Below are 7,316 nucleotides of genomic sequence, written 5' to 3'. Positions count from 1 at the left end.
GGAGCCTGAGAAACGGCTACCACATCTAAGGAAGGCAGCAGGCGCGTAAATTACCCACTCCCAGCTCGGGGAGGTCGTGAACGAAAAATAACAATACAGGACTCATATCCGAGGCCCTGTATTGGAATGAGTACACTTTAAAATCTTTAACAAGGACCAATTGGAGGGCAAGTCTGTGTGCCGCAGCAGAGCGGCTAATTCCAGCTCAATAGCGTATATTAAAGTTGTTGCGGTTAAAACGTTCGTAGTTGAACTTGTGCTTCATACGGTAGTACAACATACAATTGTAGTTAGTACTATACCTTTATGTATGTAAGCGTATTACGTGTATGTTCTTATTTATGTTTAAATACTTGTATTTTTTCATATGTTCCTCCTATTTAAAAACCTGCATTAGTGCTCTTAAACGAGTGTTATTGTGGGCCGGTACAATTACTTTTGAACAAATAGAGTGCTTAAGCAGGCTTCAAATGCCTGAATATTCTGTGCATGGGATAATGAAATAAGACCTCTGTTCTGCTTTCATTGGTTTTCAGATCAAGAGGTAATGATTAATAGAAGCAGTTTGGGGGCATTAGTATACGACGCGAGAGGTGAAATTCTTGGACCGTCGTAAGACTACTTAAGCGAAAGCATTTGCCAAAGATGTTTTCATTAATCAAGAACGAAAGTTAGAGTTCGAAGGCGATCAGATACCGCCCTAGTTCTAACCATAAACGATGCCAGCTAGCAATTGGGTGTAGCTACTTTTATGGCTCTCTCAGTCGCTTCCCGGGAAACCAAAGCTTTTGGGCTCCGGGGGAAGTATGGTTGCAAAGCTGAAACTTAAAGGAATTGACGGAAGGGCACCACCAGGTGGAGCCTGCGGCTTAATTTGACTCAACACGGGAAAACTTACCAGGTCCGAACATAAGTGTGTAAGACAGATTGATAGCTCTTTCTCGAATCTATGGGTGGTGGTGCATGGCCGTTCTTAGTTCGTGGAGTGATTTGTCTGGTTAATTCCGATAACGAACGAGACTCAAATATATTAAATAGATATCTTCAGGATTATGGTGTTGAAGCTTATATAGCCTTCATTCATGGTAGCAGTAAAATGTTTATTGTGTTTGAATGTGTTTATATAAGTGGAGCCGTACCTGTTGGTTTGTCCCATTATAAGGATACTAGCTTCTTAAATGGACAATTGCGTCTAGCAATAATGAGGATTGAGCAATAACAGGTCTGTGATGCCCTTAGATGTCCTGGGCTGCACGCGCGCTACAATGAAAGTATCAACGTGTATTTCCTAGACCGAGAGGTCCGGGTAAACCGCTGAACCACTTTCATGCTTGGGATTGTGAACTGAAACTGTTCACATGAACTTGGAATTCCTAGTAAGTGTGAGTCATTAACTCGCATTGATTACGTCCCTGCCCTTTGTGCACACCGCCCGTCGCTACTACCGATTGAATTATTTAGTGAGGTCTCCGGACGTGATCACTGTGACGCCTTGTGTGTTACGGTTGTTTCGCAGAAGTTGACCGAACTTGATTATTTAGAGGAAGTAAAAGTCGTAACAAGGTTTCCGTAGGTGAACCTGCGGAAGGATCATTATTGAATGAATCTTATCCGTTATTAAAATATTTATTATATATAAATATATAAATAAAATTACCCAAAAATAAAAGACAATATATATTATATTGAATATATAGACCATTTGTTGTCTTCAATATAAATTGCGTGTATATTAAATTAATATACATGCGTTGCGTGATGTATTGTTCATATTAAATTATGCGCATACATTGATAAATGCAACACCTAAAATATACATTGTTGTACCTGATATACAGGTTAATAATGTTTATATAATATTAAAACAATATAAATTATATTTATATTGATTATATAAAACTAAGACATTTCGCAACAATTATTTTAGGTATATCAAAAAATTAAACATATTTTATATGTTTAAATATAGACGAATATATTGAATATAAATTGCGTGTATATTTAATTAATATACATGCGTTGCGTGATGTATTGTTCATATTAAATTATGCGCATACATTGATAAATGCAACACCTAAAATATACATTGTTGTACCTGATATACAGGTTAATGCTTTATATAATATTAAAACATATAAATTATATTTATATTGATTATATAAAACTAAGACATTTCGCAACAATTATTTTAGGTATAAAAATAACTTTATTGAAGGAATTGATATATGCCAGTTAAATGGTGTATTTTTAATTTCTTTCAATAAAAACATAATTGACGAATTGTATATTTATATATATTTATAAAACTCTAAGCGGTGGATCACTCGGCTCATGGGTCGATGAAGAACGCAGCAAACTGTGCGTCATCGTGTGAACTGCAGGACACATGAACATCGACATTTTGAACGCATATCGCAGTCCATGCTGTTATGTACTTTAATTAATTTTATAGTGCTGCTTGGACTACATATGGTTGAGGTCGTAAGACTATGCTAATCAACTTGCTTATTATTATATATTTCTATACTGATATGCATATGGTATATTATTGGATATCTTTATATATTCATAATATTAAATATAAAAGTAATTATCTCAAATATTTATAAAAAGAAAATGAAGATATACAATTCTTTCTTTTTTCAATTCAAATAATACTGAGAAATGTCTAGCATAAAAAAAATTAAATTTTTTTTAACTAGAATTGTCTCTTATTTAAAGATGCGAAATTGACAAAATATCCAATATATTGTTCTTCATAGAGATATATTGTTTATATATATATATACATTGCTTTATACAACCTCAACTCATATGGGACTACCCCCTGAATTTAAGCATATTAATTAGGGGAGGAAAAGAAACTAACAAGGATTTTCTTAGTAGCGGCGAGCGAAAAGAAATCAGTTCAGCACTAAGTCACTTTGTCTATATGGCAAATGTGAGATGCAGTGTATGGAGCGTCAATATTCTAGTATGAGAATTTAACGATTTAAGTCCTTCTTAAATGAGGCCATTTACCCATAGAGGGTGCCAGGCCCGTATAACGTTAATGATTACTAGATGATGTTTCCAAAGAGTCGTGTTGCTTGATAGTGCAGCACTAAGTGGGTGGTAAACTCCATCTAAAACTAAATATAACCATGAGACCGATAGTAAACAAGTACCGTGAGGGAAAGTTGAAAAGAACTCTGAATAGAGAGTTAAATAGTACGTGAAACTGCTTAGAGGTTAAGCCCGATGAACCTGAATATCCATTATGGAAAATTCATCATTAAAGTTATAATATTTAAATAATATTATAGAAATAGTGTGCATTTTTTCCATATAAGGACATTGTAATCTATTAACATATATAATTTATCATAAAATATGACTTATAGTTTATTCAAATTATTATGCTTGCATTTTAACATAGGATAAATGTCATTAATTTGATAAAGTGTTGATAGATGAATAACGATACAGTGCGTTAATTTTTCGGAATTATATAATGGCATAATTATCATTGATTTTTGTGTTTATTATATGCACTTGTATGATTAACAATGCGAAAGATTCAGGATACCTTCGGGACCCGTCTTGAAACACGGACCAAGGAGTCTAACATATGTGCAAGTTATTGGGATATAAACCTAATAGCGTAATTAACTTGACTATTAATGGGATTAGTTTTTTAACTATTTTATAGTTAATTAACACAATCCCGGGCGTTCTATATAGTTATGTATAATAATATCTATATTATTTATACCCTTAACCCGAACGTACCTTGACCAGACATGCTGTGACCCGAAAGATGGTGCAGTATACTTGATCAGGTTGAAGGCAGGGGAACAACTGATGGAAGACCGAAACAGTTCTGACGTGCAAATCGATTGTCAGAATTGAGTATAGGGGCGAAAGACCAATCGAACCATCTAGTAGCTGGTTCCTTCCGAAGTTTCCCTCAGGATAGCTGGTGCATTTTAATGTTATATAAAATAATCTTATCTGGTAAAGCGAATGATTAGAGGCCTTAGGGTCGAAACGATCTTAACCTATTCTCAAACTTTAAATGGGTAAGAACCTTAACTTTCTTGATATGAAGTTTAAGGTTATGATATAATGTGCCCAGTGGGCCACTTTGGCGAGGCAGAACTGGCGCTGTGGGATGAACCAAACGTAATGTTACGGTGCCCAAATTAACAACTCATGCAGAAACCATGAAAGGCGTTGGTTGCTTAAAACAGCAGGACGGTGATCATGGAAGTCGAAATCCGCTAAGGAGTGTGTAACAACTCACCTGCCGAAGCAACTAGCCCTTAAAATGGATGGCGCTTAAGTTGTATACCTATACATTACCGCTAAAGTAGATGATTTATATTACTTGTAATATAAATTTTGAAACTTTAGTGAGTAGGAAGGTACAATGGTATGCGTAGAAGTGTTTGGCGTAAGCCTGCATGGAGCTGCTATTGGTACAGATCTTGGTGGTAGTAGCAAATAATCGAATGAGACCTTGGAGGACTGAAGTGGAGAAGGGTTTCGTGTGAACAGTGGTTGATCACGAGTTAGTCGGTCCTAAGTTCAAGGCGAAAGCCGAAAATTTTCAAGTAAAAATAAATATTACAATTATTGTGAAAATTATATACTTGAATAATTTTGAACGAAAGGGAATACGGTTCCAATTCCGTAACCTGTTGAGTATCCGTTTGTTATTAAATATGGGCCTCGTGCTCATCCTGGCAACAGGAACGACCATAAAGAAGCCGTCGAGAGATATCGGAAGAGTTTTCTTTTCTGTTTTATAGTCGTACTACCATGGAAGTCTTTCGCAGAGAGATATGGTAGATGGGCTAGAAGAGCATGACATATACTGTTGTGTCGATATTTTCTCCTCGGACCTTGAAAATTTATGGTGGGGATACGCAAACTTCTCAACAGGCCGTACCAATATCCGCAGCTGGTCTCCAAGGTGAAGAGTCTCTAGTCGATAGAATAATGTAGGTAAGGGAAGTCGGCAAATTAGATCCGTAACTTCGGGATAAGGATTGGCTCTGAAGATTGAGATAGTCGGGCTTGATTGGGAAACATAATATGGTTTATGTGCTCGTTCTGGGTAAATAGAGTTATAATCATTTATGGTTGTAACTTGTTCCCCGGATAGTTTAGTTACGTATCCAATTGTGGAACTTTCTTGCTAAAATTTTAAGAATACTAGTTGGGTCAAACCAATTAGTTCTTATTAATTATAACGATTATCAATTAACAATCAATTCAGAACTGGCACGGACTTGGGGAATCCGACTGTCTAATTAAAACAAAGCATTGTGATGGCCCTAGCGGGTGTTGACACAATGTGATTTCTGCCCAGTGCTCTGAATGTCAAAGTGAAGAAATTCAAGTAAGCGCGGGTCAACGGCGCGAGTAACTGCGACTCTCTTAAGGTAGCTCAATGCCTCCTCATCTAATTAGTGACGCGCATGAATGGATTAACGAGATTCCTTCTGTCCCTATCTACTATCTAGCGAAACCACAGCCAAGGGCGCGTCCTTGCAATACTCAGCGGGACAGGACGACCCTTTTGAGCTTGACTCTAATCTGGCAGTGTACGGAGACATAAGAGGCGTAGAATGAGGGGTAGACGTTAGCCGGCCGGTTAGTACCGACAATGAGATACCACTACTCTTATTGTTGCCGTACTTGCTTGATTAAATGGAGCGGGTATCATTTCCTAGCCGTTATACGGATATAAATATTATATCTTATGGTATTGGGTTTTGATGCAAGCTTCTTGATCAAAGTATCACGAGTTTGTTATATAATCGCAAACAAATTCTTTAATGAGAGATGCATTCATGTATTATCGATTTGAAAATTTGGTATAACTCCAATTACTCAGGTATGATCCAATTCAAGGACATTGCCAGGTAGGGAGTTTGACTGGGGCGGTACATCTCTCAAATAATAACGGAGGTGTCCCAAGGCCAGCTCAGTGCGGACAGAAACCACACATAGAGCAAAAGGGCAAATGCTGACTTGATCTCGGTGTTCAGTACACACAGGGACAGCAAAAGCTCGGCCTATCGATCCTTTTGGTTTAAAGAGTTTTTAACAAGAGGTGTCAGAAAAGTTACCATAGGGATAACTGGCTTGTGGCGGCCAAGCGTTCATAGCGACGTCGCTTTTTGATCCTTCGATGTCGGCTCTTCCTATCATTGTGAAGCAAAATTCACCAAGCGTTGGATTGTTCACCCATGCAAGGGAACGTGAGCTGGGTTTAGACCGTCGTGAGACAGGTTAGTTTTACCCTACTAATGACAAAACGTTGTTGCGACAGCATTCCTGCGTAGTACGAGAGGAACCGCAGGTACGGACCAATGGCACAATACTTGTTCGAGCGAACAGTGGTATGACGCTACGTCCGTTGGATTATGCCTGAACGCCTCTAAGGTCGTATCCGTGCTGGACTGCAATGATAAATAAGGGGCAATTTGCATTGTATGGCTTCTAAACCATTTAAAGTTTATTATTTTATATTTAAACGACAATGGATGTGATGCCAATGTAATTTGTAACATAGTAAATTGGGAGGATCTTTGATCACCTGATGCCATGCTAGTTACATATGAAAACATTATTTAATACAATGACAAAGCCTAGAATCAATTGTAAACGACTTTTGTAACGGGCAAGGTGTTGTAAGTGGTTGAGCAGCTGCCATACTGCGATCCACTGAAGCTTATCCTTTGCTTGATGATTCGAAATATAAAAAAAATGTAAATATGCATGTGTAAATATGTATATTTAGTATAAAAATCTTTTATATGCTATATCTAAGAAAGCATATAAGGATTTATCACGGGTTGTCCACGTTTCCCTACTAATTGTGGCCTACTAACTGTTTCGTCATCTTATTAGTGACGTGAAAAATGAAAATAATATTTTTCATTTATATTGTTATAAGTCTTAAACCTTAAGACGGCGGGAGTTGAATTACTTTCGTTTAGGTAGCCAAATGCCTCGTCATCTTATTAGTGACGTGAAAGAAAATAATATTTTTCATTTATATTGTTATAAGTCTTAAACCTTAACGGCGGAAGATGAATTACTTTCGTTTAGGTAGCCAAATGCCTCGTCATCTTATTAGTGACGTGAAAAATGAAAATAATATTTTTCATTTATGTTATAAGTCTTAAACCTTAACGGCGGAAGATGAATTACTTTCGTTTAGGTAGCCAAATGCCTCGTCATCTTATTAGTGACGTGAAAATGAAAATAATATTTTCATTTTATTGTTATAAGTCTTAAACCTTAAGACGGCGGAGTTGAAT

At 36.8% G+C, this 7,316-nt stretch overlaps 1 non-coding gene and 1 pseudogene across 1 annotated transcript; both read left to right on the top strand.

The window, feature by feature from the left end:
* Positions 1–2,304: 2,304 nt before the first annotated feature.
* LOC138927570 (5.8S ribosomal RNA) lies at positions 2,305–2,457 on the top strand (annotated as a pseudogene).
* Positions 2,458–2,800: 343 nt separating this feature from the next.
* LOC138927568 (large subunit ribosomal RNA) lies at positions 2,801–6,747 on the top strand. The gene has a single exon (XR_011444024.1). It is a non-coding gene; the product is annotated as a large subunit ribosomal RNA (ribosomal RNA).
* Positions 6,748–7,316: the final 569 nt, after the last annotated feature.

This window comes from Drosophila bipectinata, unplaced genomic scaffold (genome assembly GCF_030179905.1).
Source record: "Drosophila bipectinata strain 14024-0381.07 unplaced genomic scaffold, DbipHiC1v2 scaffold_34, whole genome shotgun sequence".
NCBI classification, from domain to species: Eukaryota; Metazoa; Arthropoda; class Insecta; order Diptera; family Drosophilidae; genus Drosophila; species Drosophila bipectinata.
Note: the sequence above shows the minus strand (reverse complement) of the source record. Positions and strands in the feature narration are given on the sequence as shown.